The 14176-nt window shown below is 37.5% G+C and overlaps 1 long non-coding RNA gene across 1 annotated transcript; it reads left to right on the forward strand.

Moving 5' to 3' along the window:
• The first annotated feature begins 6742 nt into the window (after positions 1–6742).
• Positions 6743–10682, forward strand: LOC139041797 (uncharacterized). Its single transcript, XR_011497741.1, has 4 exons — positions 6743–6899; positions 8899–9000; positions 9821–9909; positions 10162–10682. It is a non-coding gene; the product is annotated as an uncharacterized lncRNA (long non-coding RNA).
• The last annotated feature ends 3494 nt before the right edge of the window (positions 10683–14176 follow it).

Here is a 14176-nt window from a genome sequence, read left to right on the forward strand (position 1 = left end):
CTTCAGTCTCTCAGCAGACACAGCTTAGCCGGTGTAGTCACAGTCAGACGATTTTTATCCAGACCGTGGTAACAAAACAGAAGTGTGTACATTGGAACATAGTTGTCTAACTTATAAACGTATACAAAATTTTATGTATACATGTAAATAAAAGGACTTTGTCTGCCTCCAGAAATGTACGTGCTTTTCATTTGTCCAATGACTCACACATGAGATTTTATAAAGTTTAACTAAATAATGAAATGTACAATATATACCAAATGTATTTCACCTTAAAAACATTTTTATTTTAAAAAACTCAATACTTATTCAACATTCTACAGCATATCTTCATTTAAGTTCTGAAGACTTAAATATTATTTCATTGAGAATATGGTACTTCCTGACTGAGTTTCAAAACAAAGTTAAACATTAGGAGCTCCAATGACACTAAGTATTTATAGATAAAATAACGTGATCTCTTGGGTTTGCTTTAAAATACTTCAGATGTTTCAGAAAAATAAAGATTGGGGGTATAGATGAAATAATTCAGAATGTCGGTAATTGTTGAAGTTGGAAGATGAGTATAAATGGGCTCATTATATTATTCTCTTCTTTTGTATATGTTTTAAATTTCCATTGATAAAAACGAAGAACAAGAAAGATATTAACTGAATAAAAATCATGCAGTCTCTATTTAAAAGAGAAAGGAGTAGTAACACTGAGATGCATCAACTTATATCAATAAAGGTGATACAATTTTGATTTTATGCTTTAAAATGACCATGTTAGGTACTTTCTGTGATAGTATTAATTTAGCATGGATGTAAAAGATTTTAATTATATATAGAAACTGCAAATATTTAATATGTTCAAATGTTATCTTAAAGTATTTATAAAAAGTTAACTTTGGAAATGAAAATGTGATCTTTTTAGACAAGGTGAATAGTCTCATATTCATCATTTTCCATCTTTTTAGAGGGGACTGGCACAGCTGGACAGCCTCTGGGGTGAAGAGCAGACCTCTCCAGAGACATTGCAGGCAGAGGTTCATCTTGACAGCTCAGTAACCCTGTCTGCAGCTCCTCTTTGCACAGGAGAAGCTCTGGACATTTTTCTGACAGAAGAATTTTAGGCACTATTTATTTATTTATTCTTTTTTTTTTAAGATTGGCACCTGAGCTAACATCTGTTGCCAATCTTCTTTTTCTTCTTCTTCTTCTTCTTCTCCCCAAAGCCCCCCAGTACATAGTTGTATATTTTACTTGTGGGTCCTTCTGGTTGTGCTATGTGGGACGCCGCCTCAGCGTGGCCTGATGAGCAGTGCCATGTCAGTGCCCAGGATCCGAACTGGCAAAAACCTGGGCAGCTGCAGCGGAGCGCTCGAACTCAGACTACTCGGCCACGGGGCTGGCCCCTAGGCACTATTTACTGATATATATTTTCAAGCACCTGGTCAATAATATGTAACATAATTACTAAATCATATCTCTTTTTGTTTTGCAGTGAGCAAGAGAAATGAAACTGTATTCATGGCAGATAAGTAATAAAATTTTATCTTAGTTTAGATGGATTTAATAATGCTATTTGCCGCTCTGTATTAGATTTCATCTACATATGAGGGGAAAAGTTCTTAAAATTAAGTACATTTGTTTTTCAAAAGAATCAGTTGCTTCACCATCACACACCAACCTGAACTCAGGCGATTGTGCTTACATGGATGAGGGGTGCTTGAGAGCCACCTGGCGGCTCCCCTCCTCCATGCAGCATGGTTTTTCTCTGATCCTCAGGCAGGAGCAAACCCCTGGGGCGCCAAATGCTGAATTAAAATAAGACTTTATTTACCAGACAGAGAGATCATCTACTCAAAGACCGTAGAATCCTGAACCTCATAACATAACAAGGTCTCTATTTTGAAATATATAAACGGCTCTGTTCTATTATGGCCAAATACTCTTTAATAATACAAAAATTGAATGGCAAAAAATTAGCAGTATATGTTATTTTTAAATAACCTATCATTTTTTAACATCTTAGTTTAAGAGCATGAGTCATTAAGGAATTATGAATCAGAAAACCAGGGGTCACATGTTTAGTGTGATCTTCGGGCAAGTGAAGAGAATTATCCTTGTTTCGAGTGGAAGAAAATAATTTTGAAATACTTTTTTGTCTCCTCCCCCAGTCAGTAAGAAAGTTGTTAAGTCAAGGAAACAAGAAAGAAAAAGTCAATATTCAATGCAGTTTTGGTTTGTTTAGTGACTTACCAAATGGGTCCCCAGGGTAGCAGCAGATAAAGTTTACATATATCAGTCCATTGGGAAAACAGTAGAAGGAGCCAGCCAATTTTTCCGCATGCATCAGTCACACCTCAGCTGCTGTTGCCCAATTCTGTGTCTTCTTCCTCGCAAAGTCATATTCGTCCTCTTCGTCCTAGTTCAAATCCTGTATGTTCCATGACTCCAAATACTCCCAGCCTGAGAGGCTCTTTCCATCTTCTACACACCTTCACGCTTTGTGACGTCCACCTTGTAACTCACAGGTGTGGTCACATCTGCCTCTAAGTCAGCGGTTCTCCTTGACTGCAATTAGAATCACACTGAGAGTTTTTAAAAAATGAAGGGATCCAAACCCAGAGAACCTGATTTAATGGGTCCAGAATGGGGTAACATGGATCAATAAATTTTAAAAGCTCTCCAGGTGATTCTAATTTGAGCCAGGTTACAAACTTTGGGGTAGATTGTCAGCTCCTGAAAGGTGGGGACTGTGTCTTCTTCTTCAACTCTGAGGAAGCAAGTTGTATTGGACACACTAAGGGCTGGCAAAGATGAAGCAACTCCAAAATCTACATGTTTGTTAAGAAATAAGGCAAGAACCGGTCCAATTGCAGCTTCTTATAAATAGATTCACAGGCTCTGCTAACAGTATGCCACTACCCCATTGCCCAGAAGACTAACGAGGGTGCAAACAGCTCCTTTTCTACTCAGTTCAATGCAATTCAATAAAAGTATTCAGCATGCAGGTGTTTTTTAAATAAAAAACTGCATTGTAACATATCCATATATATACAGAACAACATATGCATAAAGTCATGAATTACAAGATTATTTATAATAGGAAAATATTGGAAATAATCAATGCTGATTTATAGAGGACTGGTTGAATAAATTATGGAATGGAGTACCATGCAAACACAAAAAAGAAGAGAATAAGAGAGATCTCTATGAATTAATATGGAGTAATTTCCGGGATATATGTTAAGTAAACACATCAAAGTTTTAAAAATCTATTCTATCATCCTACTGTGTAAGAAAGAAAAGGAAATATATGTTTGTTTTGCCAAAAAGAAGAAAAGAAATACAAACAACAAAAAAGTGAAAATGTTTACCTATAGAGGATGGGTGGGAATGCAATAGAAATAAGGATGGAGTGACGCTTCTGTGAGCATAGCATCTTACATAGTTTTAACCTTTGAACCACGTAAATGTTTTCATATAATCAAAAATTAAATTAAATGACTGTAAAAAAATTAAATTGAACACAAACAAACAAATGAACCCAATGGTATCAAATTATAACATAATCAAACAGAAAAAAGAATTAATTCAAGCAACTTTTGAACCCATTACAATACATCCTTAGTGGGATATATTCCAAAGACAAAAAGAAAGGAAATCTGAAACTTTACTCAGTATTGAATTGTTAGAAGTGATATTGTGTTGAAACTCTGAAATTATTTTATGCATATTGTAGGACACAGTAAGTAAGTTAACATATTATAGTTACTAGGAACCAAGATTTTCACTGTAAAAAATTGTTATACATGTATATATAATAAGCATATATATTAAACAACAAGAATAAACCCTGAAATATTAAATTTGAATTGTATTATTTTTAAAACTAAATTAGAAAAAAGCAATCTCTAACCCATGAAAATACAATTATGTTCAATTGGTGCTACAACCACACAGAAAAGAACTTTTCCAAGTAGTTTTAAAATATAAAATGTGATTGTACATCTCTAGAGAGATAAACCTTAAGGATGAAAAGAACTACCAAAAAACCTTCTGTACCTCTTTCCGGTAACCATATTGTGGAGAACGGTGTTATTGTGAGATCATGTACGCAGTGCAGAAGGAAGCAAATCAGTGATCGTGTGATGTGCTGTTTCTTTTTCCTGGTGTCATTGAGAACCAGAATTCTTAGCAAGGGAGAAGAGAAAAAAATGTAAGACAGAAGTGGTTCGTAAGAAGCCTGTAGTCCTAGTTTTGAATTGGATGTTTTAGTATAACTCCGGATGTAATTCCTCTTTAAAAGGAATTTCTGGTTCTCTCCACTGAAAAGGCCTAAAAACAACGATTATCCCATTGGCAATGAGTATCCCTAAAGCCTAGATTGTGCTCATTTAAATACTATTTCACAGTAAAAGAAACCAAGACTCTTGGAGAAGTGGCTGGTTCCAGGTCTCAGGCAGAGAAAATACAAGGTAAGCCTAGAACATCTTACCCCACAAGGCAAGGAAGTGCTCAAAGACGAGTGACATTATGTCTTAATTCGAGAAGGCTTCCCCTAGCTCAATCTGGGATAACCTGAGCATCAAAGGCGACTGAAAACAGTAAAGGATTATGACATATCAAATCAAAAATAGAGTCCATACTGATACTTAAAAAAAAGAGAGAGAGAAGAAAGAGACAGGAGAGGAAAAACTGTTTTTGATACAAGAATGACAGCTAAAACTGTAAAAGAATGAAAGAGTTGTTTTAAGCTAACCTTTCTCCCTTCCCCAATGCAATGACTGATTTAGGCAAGAATCATTGATGGATAGTGGAACCATTGGTTAAAGGCTGATGGGAACAGTATATTCGCATGGTCTCTAAATAGCCCATGAAATGCTTACTAATTTTAAAGAGGGCAATATTCCTTCAAAATGGAGCCATCTGGCAGTCTGCCCGTGACTAAGTGGTCATACTTGGCACCACCAATAATGAGACAAACTGACTGACAGCTTCCTGACATCATGCAATAAGCACACACCAACTATGAACCTGCATTGCCAGAATGTTTAATCTAAATCTAATCATAAGACAAATTCAGAATGTGAGACATTCTAAAAGACAATTAGTCTGTATTCTTCAAAAATAGCAATGTCATGAAAAACCACACAAGGTGGAGGGGATATTGGAGGTTGAAGAGACGGACACAGCAACAAAATATAATGTATGAACCTTGATCATATCTTAAATCAAAACACAAAACAGCTATAAAAATTATTCTGCGCACAGTTGGGGAAATTCCAATATGAGCTGTCAGTGAGATGGTATTATGAAAGTACTGTTTTCTAGATGTGATAACGGTAGGAGATTGTCCTTATTCTTGGGAAACGCATGCAGACTGTCGTGATGACGTCAACTTATTTGTAAATGGCTTGGGAAAAAAGGGTGTGTATATGTACATATATATACAAATCATCCATAGACAAAATATATTTATGACATATATTTATATACATATGTTATATATACAATTTAGAGACAGATGGGTGTTCATTGTACTTGTCTTTCAAATTCCTGTAGGTTTTAAATTTTTCAAAATAAAAAGTTGGAAGAAAAAAGAACCATATTTTTTGCTAAGAATGTTACAAAACAAAGATTATATAAGGCAAAAAAAAAAGCTCATAAGTAACATGGCTTTCAAAAGATGGAGACATTCTCTATTGTGGAGATCAGGAAAGCCTTCATGGAAGGAATTGCAGTTTTAAATGTAAAGGTTTTGAGTTAGGAAGGACCTTAGAAATCATCTAACTCAACTCCCTCATTTTGTAGATGAGAAAATTGAGTCTGAGGGGCCAAGCGGCTTGTCCAAATTCAACAAAGGTTTAGTGCAAAGCTGTGAGATCTACAGCCCAGCATCCGGAATGGCTTCCATTAATCCATCTATTGAGCAACTCCTACACCAAGCTGCCCTACATCCCGGTTGAGAGGGACTAAGAAGGACACACTAAATAAGGAAATGTATTCGAAGCTCAATCATTTCAAGTTTCAAAATAAAATTTAAAATCAATTTGGCAAAGAAGAAGGTAGAAGAATTGCTGGCTTTGAAGATAGAGGAAGGGGTTCAGGAGCCAAAATATGTGGGCAGCCTCTGGAAGCTGAGAACACCCTCAGCTGACAGCCACCTAGCAAACGGGGACGACTTCAGTCCACAACTGCAAGGAACGGGATTCTGCCAACAACGTCAAGGTGCAAGGACACGGCAAGGACGTGGCTTCTCCCCGAGAGCCTCCAGAAAGGAATGCAGCCCCGTCGACATGCTGACTTGAGCCTGTGAGCCCCACACCAGATGTCTGATCTACGTAACTGTGAGATAATAAATTTGTATTGTTTTAAAAAAATTGATTGGGCAAAAATAGGAACCAGGGATTTATTGGCTCATATAACTGAAAGACCAGGGGTAGAGACTACAAACAGGTTTCATCCTCCACCGAGACAAAACTCAAAGTATATGTACTATTTCTCTTCCTACTTTGGCTCCACCTCTGTCTGTCTATTTACGGACAGACATTTCCTTCATGTCACAGAGGATGGATACAGCCACAGAAAACTCCAGAACGACATCTTCTCAGTTCAGCAACCTCAGAGGAAACAGAGGACTTCCTCTCAGTGTCCATTAATAATATCCCATGGAAGATTAATGATTGCCTCAGATTGGATCGGGTAAAAAAATCTCTGACCTGAAGGACAGAGTACTATTTTTGGCCAGATCTGGGTCACACGCAGCCCCACAGCCCACTGGTAAGCCGACAGATAACTGACAGCCCACCACTGCTCCTGCGCACTCCACCCCCTAGCCACACGGAGCGAGAGGGGGCAGATTCCGTGAGCTGAAGGGTGAAAAGGAATGCTGGGAGAACAAAACAAGAGGTAATCTCTCCAATAAATGAACAACGGGAACAAATTATAAAGATAAAAATGCATGTGAACTGTTGAGAGAACGGCAAAGGTCAATCCAGAGGGGTTCTGGGGAAGAATGAAGGAAATGTCCTTGGAGCCACATTGTGGAAGCGAGTGAGTGAAATGACAGGCTGGAGAACGTGGTACTTAATTAGGTAGAAAGCGCAGAGCCGCTGGCTTTTTTTAAAAAACCCACAATGGCATGATTTAATCTGGGATGTGGGAAGATTATCAGTCATCAGTGTTTAATAATGTTTCTCAAAGTGTAGTCCTTGGCCCACTAATATCAGAAATCACCTGGGTACGTTGTTAAAAATGCAAAATCCTGGGTCCCACCCAAATTTACCAAATAAGAATCTCTGAAGGTGGGTCACGGGTGGCTGCATTTTAAATAAGCATTGTAGGTGTTATTTCTACATTCTAAAAGCTGAGAACAAACAGGGTAGGATTTTAATAGGAAAAAAGTGTTTAACAGTAAGCCTGAATGATTCATTTCCAAAATGTTTTAGTGAAATGGAATTCTCCCCCTTAGTCCTCATGCATTTTGTCTATCCCTAACTAGCTGTGTGATGGGGCAATAATTTAGCAGCTCTGAACCAGTTACCCAGGCTAAAAAAAGTAAAATTTGGACTAGTTAATCTCCTTTTAAACATTATGATATCATGGTTTTTACATCCTGCCTTGACATATTTCTACACCAGTGTGCAGTAAAGGGTAATTCAGCAGGCCTAGGCTGCTCAAACTCTGCACATGATGAAGAAAAGACGCCCTGGATGGCTCCTAGGAGGTAACTTCTGAGTCCTGGGCATTTCCTGCAGATAAGAGTGTTTTGTATGCCTCAGGCCTTGGGCCATGCTGGTGGATTTGGCCTACGGTGGGCTGGACACTGAGTAGCTAACGAAGGTCAGTCATGTGGGCACCCACATGCCTATGTGACTGATGCCCAGTAAAAATCCTGGATATCAAGGCTCACGAGAGCTTAGCTGGTTCACTACTTTACACATGTTGCTGCATATCATTGCTGGGAGCATTGAGGGCATCACCATACAGCTCCATTGCGAGGCAACACCTGGAAGCTCGTGCCTGATTTTTCCTAGACTCTGGCCATGTACATTTTCCCAATGCTGATTTTAATCTGCATCCTTTCACTGTAATAAACCATAACCATGAATATAACAGCTCTTCTGAGTTCTATGAGTCCTTCCAGCAAATCGTCAACCCTGGTGATTGACACAATCAGCATTTCAACATTATAATACTTTCCATGTGGTTTTCAATTCAATTAAGCTTAAATATTGTTTGAATAGGAGATTTTGTATTAATTTTTCCTTTTGCTGCCCTTTGACTCAATATCTAGCAGAGGTTTATCCTAAAGAAACAATAAGAAATAAGAAAAGCACTATATGAATTAAAACGTTTATTACAGTGTAGTAGAAAATTGAAAACAATCTAAATATTTTAAACAATATAAGTATGGTTTAATAAATGATACTGTTTCGACTTAGTGGAATAGTTATTAAAATGTTTGATTAAAGAACACAACTGTTCCCAGATTGTGTATGCGTGTAGACAAAAACTAAAAGAGAACATGGACAAATAAGAGATAATTTGTTGTAGTGTTTGGATATTTTTTTAATGTTTATTATTGTTGTGATAAAGTTGTTTTTACAATAAATAAATACTTTTAAGAGCCAAATTATAAATTTAATTCGCTGGTTTATGGTACTAATTCAATATTTTGAATATGACCTACTGAAAATCAAGACCATCAATTAACTAAAATAGACGTTCTAGGTTCCATGTGGAATCCAAGCCCTGTCCACACAGGACTAGGAAATCGGAGAACGGAGCCGTGTGGAGACGTCAGGCAGTGCAAGGACACTGGGCTTTGGGGTCAAAGCCGCTTAGCTGAGTGCCAGCTTCTCTCGCCCCTCCTGTGAGGCTGTGAACAGTTCCCTTCACCTTGCAGAGCCCGAGCCTCCTCACATGGGAAATGAGGATAATAACAGCTGCTCTCTGGAGTTATTGTCTAACTCTGCGAACGTGCCGGCATGAGGAAAAGCTAAGTAAAGTTCAGTCTCTTCTCCCTCCCTCAATTCCGCTCTCAAAGGTTGTAGATGTTAATCTCTATATTTTTTTAAAGTGCTTTTCATTCTGTGATACCTAGTTTCAATATCATATTAATTATGAAGTAATGTAGTCTCATGGCATAAATATGGCCCAATAGATCTGAAAAGAAATCTTAGTTTTTAGGTGATTGGTTTAATGGATAAATACATACATTACATTTTTTTCACTTGGCTAAGTCATAAATTTAATTTTGAAAATCAAATAATCTCATTCAAACTTATGGTACTAATTTTTAAATCCAAAATAGAGCAACATTAGCGTGTAAAGATTTATCAGAGGTCATTAACGAACCAGAAATAACAACAAAGGTAGAAAAATAATGGAATAAAATAACAGGTGGAAATTCTTACCACAGCCACTGTCACTGCTTTCCAAAAGCTTCTGGGCATTGTATTTTTCTAAGGAGTTCAAAGACGCAAAATTTAAAAATCTTTTCTCTATTTTTAAGTGCACAATACAAAATTGCATACAAATTGTCTTTCCTCGGTTAGCTCAAAAGCAAAATAAAATGATAGTGCACAAATATTTTCACCCAGTTTGCAATAGCTCTTTGGGAATCCAGCCTGTCTGATATGTTACTTGATTATGTTTTTGTGTGGGAAGTACTCTCCCTACCAAAGCATGGCCTTTGTTTGGTCAAACAGGACAGTCAGAGGAAAACAAGCAAGACAATTTTCATTTTCTTACTAGTAGGAGTCAAGCCTGCATTGAGGAAATATTTGTCACGCTCGCCACATTTTTGTCATGCTCTTGTCTCACAGATCCAGTGTCCAACTCTGAAGAAAGAAGAATGGCTGCTGTGTCTAATGCTGGAGAAGCACTCTCTGCCGCCTGCCTGCCCTCCTACAGGGTAGCCAGGCTAATCTTTCTTTCTTTCTTTCTTTCTTTTTTTTTAATTGAGATTATGATAGTTTCCAACCTTGTGAATTTCAGTTGTACATTATATTGTCTGTCAGTGGTGTTGTAGGTGCACCCCTTCACCCTTTGCGCCCACCCCCACCCCCCCTTTCCCCTGGTAACCTCTAATCTGTTCTCTTTGTCCACGTGTTTAACTTCTGCATATGAGTGGAGTCACAGCGAGGTTGTCTTTCTCTATCTGCAGGCCAATCTTTCTAAAACGTTACTTCTCACATCTGAATCCTGCTCAAAATTTCCTCAGGTCTCTCTTTTGTCTCTCGCCTGACGTCCAGGCTCTCCAGCCTGCTGCCAATGATTCCTCCCACCAAAAGCACCCCAGGAACAGGGGCAGACTAGTCCACCTCTGCACCTTTCTTCATCCTGCTACAGCTGCTTAGACACACTTTTATCCAAATCCTAATCATCTTTCAAGACTCAGCTCAAATGCTCTCTCACTCGTAAGAGAGAGGCTTATGGCTCACGCAGTAACTCTCTTGGAATGCCCATAGCAGCTTTTGCCTGAACTTTTCTTTTGACATTCAATAAAATTCTGCCTTGTACCCCTACCAGGTCTCTTTTATGATCCATCTTCTACTCCAGTTGTTGGAAAATAGTAACTGTATACCATGGAAGCAAAAATTATTATTGTATCTGTGATAGATTGCATAATTGTTTGCAATTGTTCACTCCCTCCTCTGTGAATAAAATATCTTTCCCACCCCCATTGATTTTGGGCTTGCACATTCTGACTTGCTTTGACCAATGGAATATTTGCTACACATCACTTCAGAACAAAAGCTTTAAGAAGGATTACAAGATTCCAGAAGTCTCCTAGTTCCTGTGCCCTCTGCCACAACAAAAGCAGGTTGTACATAAGGCTTTCCTTTACTTTAGGTCTCAAAATAAGGAGATATATGTGGGAGACTCAGCCAACAGTCTGGAGCAGAATCATAACATCCAACCAGTAGCTGACAATATGAACCTGAACAAGAAATAAATATTTTTGATATTGTAAACCACTGAGAATTTGAGATTGTTTGTCATGTAGTGAAAGCTGACTGATGTGACACCTCATATTTTGTAGCACTATGTCCTGTGTCCACAATATCTCATTTAACTGACACAATAGTCCTGTGTGTTACATACTTCATTCTCCCCATTTTACAAATGAGAAAACAAAGATAAGAGAGGTAAAGTGATTAATCCAAAACACGTATACTGTAAGATTTCAGAATCAGACTCATTTGGCTTTGAAGTTAGATTCTGCCACTTATTGAATATCGTTTCATAGGCTTGATACAATCTCACTAAAACTCAGTCATATGTAAAACAGACAATACTTGAGTTCTTCTCACAGTGTACTTCTAAGGCTGTTGGGAGGATTAAATTAAGTCATGTGTGTAAATGACCAAATGATTTAATGAATGGGTCGTAATTTATATCACTCCTAAATCAGGCCCTGAGATGATAAAGCACTTGGCATGGGTATTTAGGAAGCATGTCTTAGAGAGCAGGGAAAGTGACACAGAGAATGAGGAAAGTCAATAAAATGATCAAGTTATGATCTGGGAAAACAGGCTCAATCCCACCAAGACACCATGTGGAATATGTTTCAGATGGCCAAGTAAGATCCTATTAGGCCCAACCCCTATATATATATCTACTACAAACTCCAGACAAAAAAACAAACAAGCAAAAATGGGAATGTAAACAAAACAAGTGAACAAGCAGATTCTGTAAAAATCAAAACCGAAGAAGGATGAGAAGAGCACGAGTTTGCCATCATTACAGACGGCAACCTGAGGGCAGGCTGAAGTTAGCACTGCACAGTTGCCTAAAACTCTAACAGAAAACAGTCTATCTGGCCTGAAGAATCGGAGGATAGAATTTAGAGCAATCACAGAGCCTGGAAAGTTGGGAGGATGGGATCTGAGAAAGAAGCGAGCCAGAAAGGGAGAGCCCTGAATTCTGTTTATAACTCTGCCCACATCTCTGAACCTTACATGAATGGGGCAGACTCTCATACCTCAGCTGAGGACAAAAGGAACGAGCAGAGATTTGAGCTGCTGCTAAGAGAAAGTGTTTACAGTTTGAATTTGGCCAAGTTAATTTCCCACTTAAAATAAATTAACACTCTTTGGAGAAATATAAGAATCTAGAGTCTTCACTACATAACATTCTACAATGTCCAGGATATAATCCAAAATTGCTCTACTTATGAAGAACCAGAAAAAACATGATCCATTTTTCAAGACACAAGACCCTGAACCAAGACCAGCCCCAAAATGATCTAGATATTAAAATTGGCAAACATGAATGTTAAAGCAGATTTTATGATTCTGCTCACTGAAATAAAAGCAAATATGCTTGTATTAAGGAAAATGTAAAGAATCTCAGCAGAAAAATAGAAACCATAAAAAAAGAACTAAAAGGAAGTTCTGGAAAAAACTAGTTCTTGAAAAAATGAAATTTTGAAAGTAAAATCTCACTGAATGGGCTTAACAACAAATTGGATATGAAAGAAGAAAGAAGTAAACTTGAAGATAGATCAATAGAAATTATTCAATCTTAAGGACACATATCTTTAAAGATTTTTTTCTTTAATTATCAGAGTCTTGGGAACCTGTAGGACAATGACAGAAGTCTAACGTACAGGTGTCAGAGTCCCACAAGGAAAGTATAGTGAGAAAGGGGAGGAAATGATACTTGAAAGGCAATGGCAAAAAATGTCCAAATTTGGTGAAAGACATAAATTTACAGATTCAAGATGCTCAGAAGGAGAAACACAAAGAAAATTATACCTGGACACATCATATTCAAACTGCTAAAAAACAACAATAAAGAGAAGATCTTGAAAGCAGCCAGAGAAAAATGATACATATAGAGGGACAGCTGTGTGACTATGCACTGACTTCTCGCAGAAACCATGGAGATCAGAAGACAGTGAAACAATATCTTTAAAGTGCTGAAAGAAAAAAATAAACTGTCAATCAAATTCTATAGCCAGTGAAAATGTCTTTCAAGTATAAAGGCAAAATAAAGACATTTTCATGCAATAGAAAACTACAAGAAATGCCAAAAAACAAAACAAAACAAAAAACTTCTTTAGGCTGAAAAAAAGTGAAGCCAAATGTAAACTCAAATCTGCAGGAAGAAATAAAGAACTTTAGAAATGGCTACCATGGGTAAATATAAAAACTATATTTGTCTGGTGGGGTTTGTGATATATGTAGATATAATGCATATGACATCTATAGCATAAAGGATGGAAGAGGGGGTAGTTAATTGATCTACAAAGTTGCATGGTTTCTACATTTTTGTGTCAAGCAGTTACCAAAAAAAATATAATGCAAAGAGATCTAGCTAAAAAGCCAATAGATAAATAAAATAGAATTCTTTAAATATTCAAACAATCAAAAAGGAGGCAAACAAGGAAGAAGAGAGAAATAATAAATGCAGAATGCAAACAGAAAATAAATAATAAAACGGTAACTCCAAGTTCAACCTCATCAATAGTTACACTAAATGTTGATGGACTAAATACTCCAATTAAAAGACAGAGATTGTTAGAATGAATAAAACAAAAAGGCCTGACAAATGCTGTTTATAAGAGATGCACTTTAAATGTAGAGGCACAGGTTGAAAGGAACTGGAAGGAAAAGATATACCATGCAAATAATAACCATAAGAAGGCTAGAGTGGCTATATTAATATCAGACAAAATAGACTTCAAAAATCATCCCGCCAGAGAATGAGGAAGGTAGAGTTGTCCCTGCCTTCAATGGAACAAAGCATCTATGGCGCAGAGAAAGCCCTCAAGCAGCAAAACACTGATCAACGTAAGTGCCAAAAGCTGTCTGCTGCTCTGGATGAATTTAGTTGAGCTGGGGGCATATGGGAAAGCTACCAATGGCATTTACTACAGAGTGAATGAATCAATGGATTAATTAAGATTAATCTTAGCAAAAAAAGATAAACAGAAAGCTCTTTTTCCACAAACACCTAGAAATGCTAGACACATGTGACAAACACATTTTCAAATGCATAGCTGAGCTCCCAAAAAAGGTTTCAGAAACTGAAGATCTGAGTGGCAATGAGGTGACCTGCTGCCACAGCTACAGGAAAGGGAGCACACTTTGCAGGGAGCCAAGATTGATTTGTAAAACTCAGCGGCTTCTTGACCCATTGAGTGACAAAAGAGTTCAGGTCCTATAACTGCC

Source organism: Equus asinus, chromosome 24, assembly GCF_041296235.1.
Source record: "Equus asinus isolate D_3611 breed Donkey chromosome 24, EquAss-T2T_v2, whole genome shotgun sequence".
Taxonomy (NCBI): Eukaryota; Metazoa; Chordata; class Mammalia; order Perissodactyla; family Equidae; genus Equus; species Equus asinus.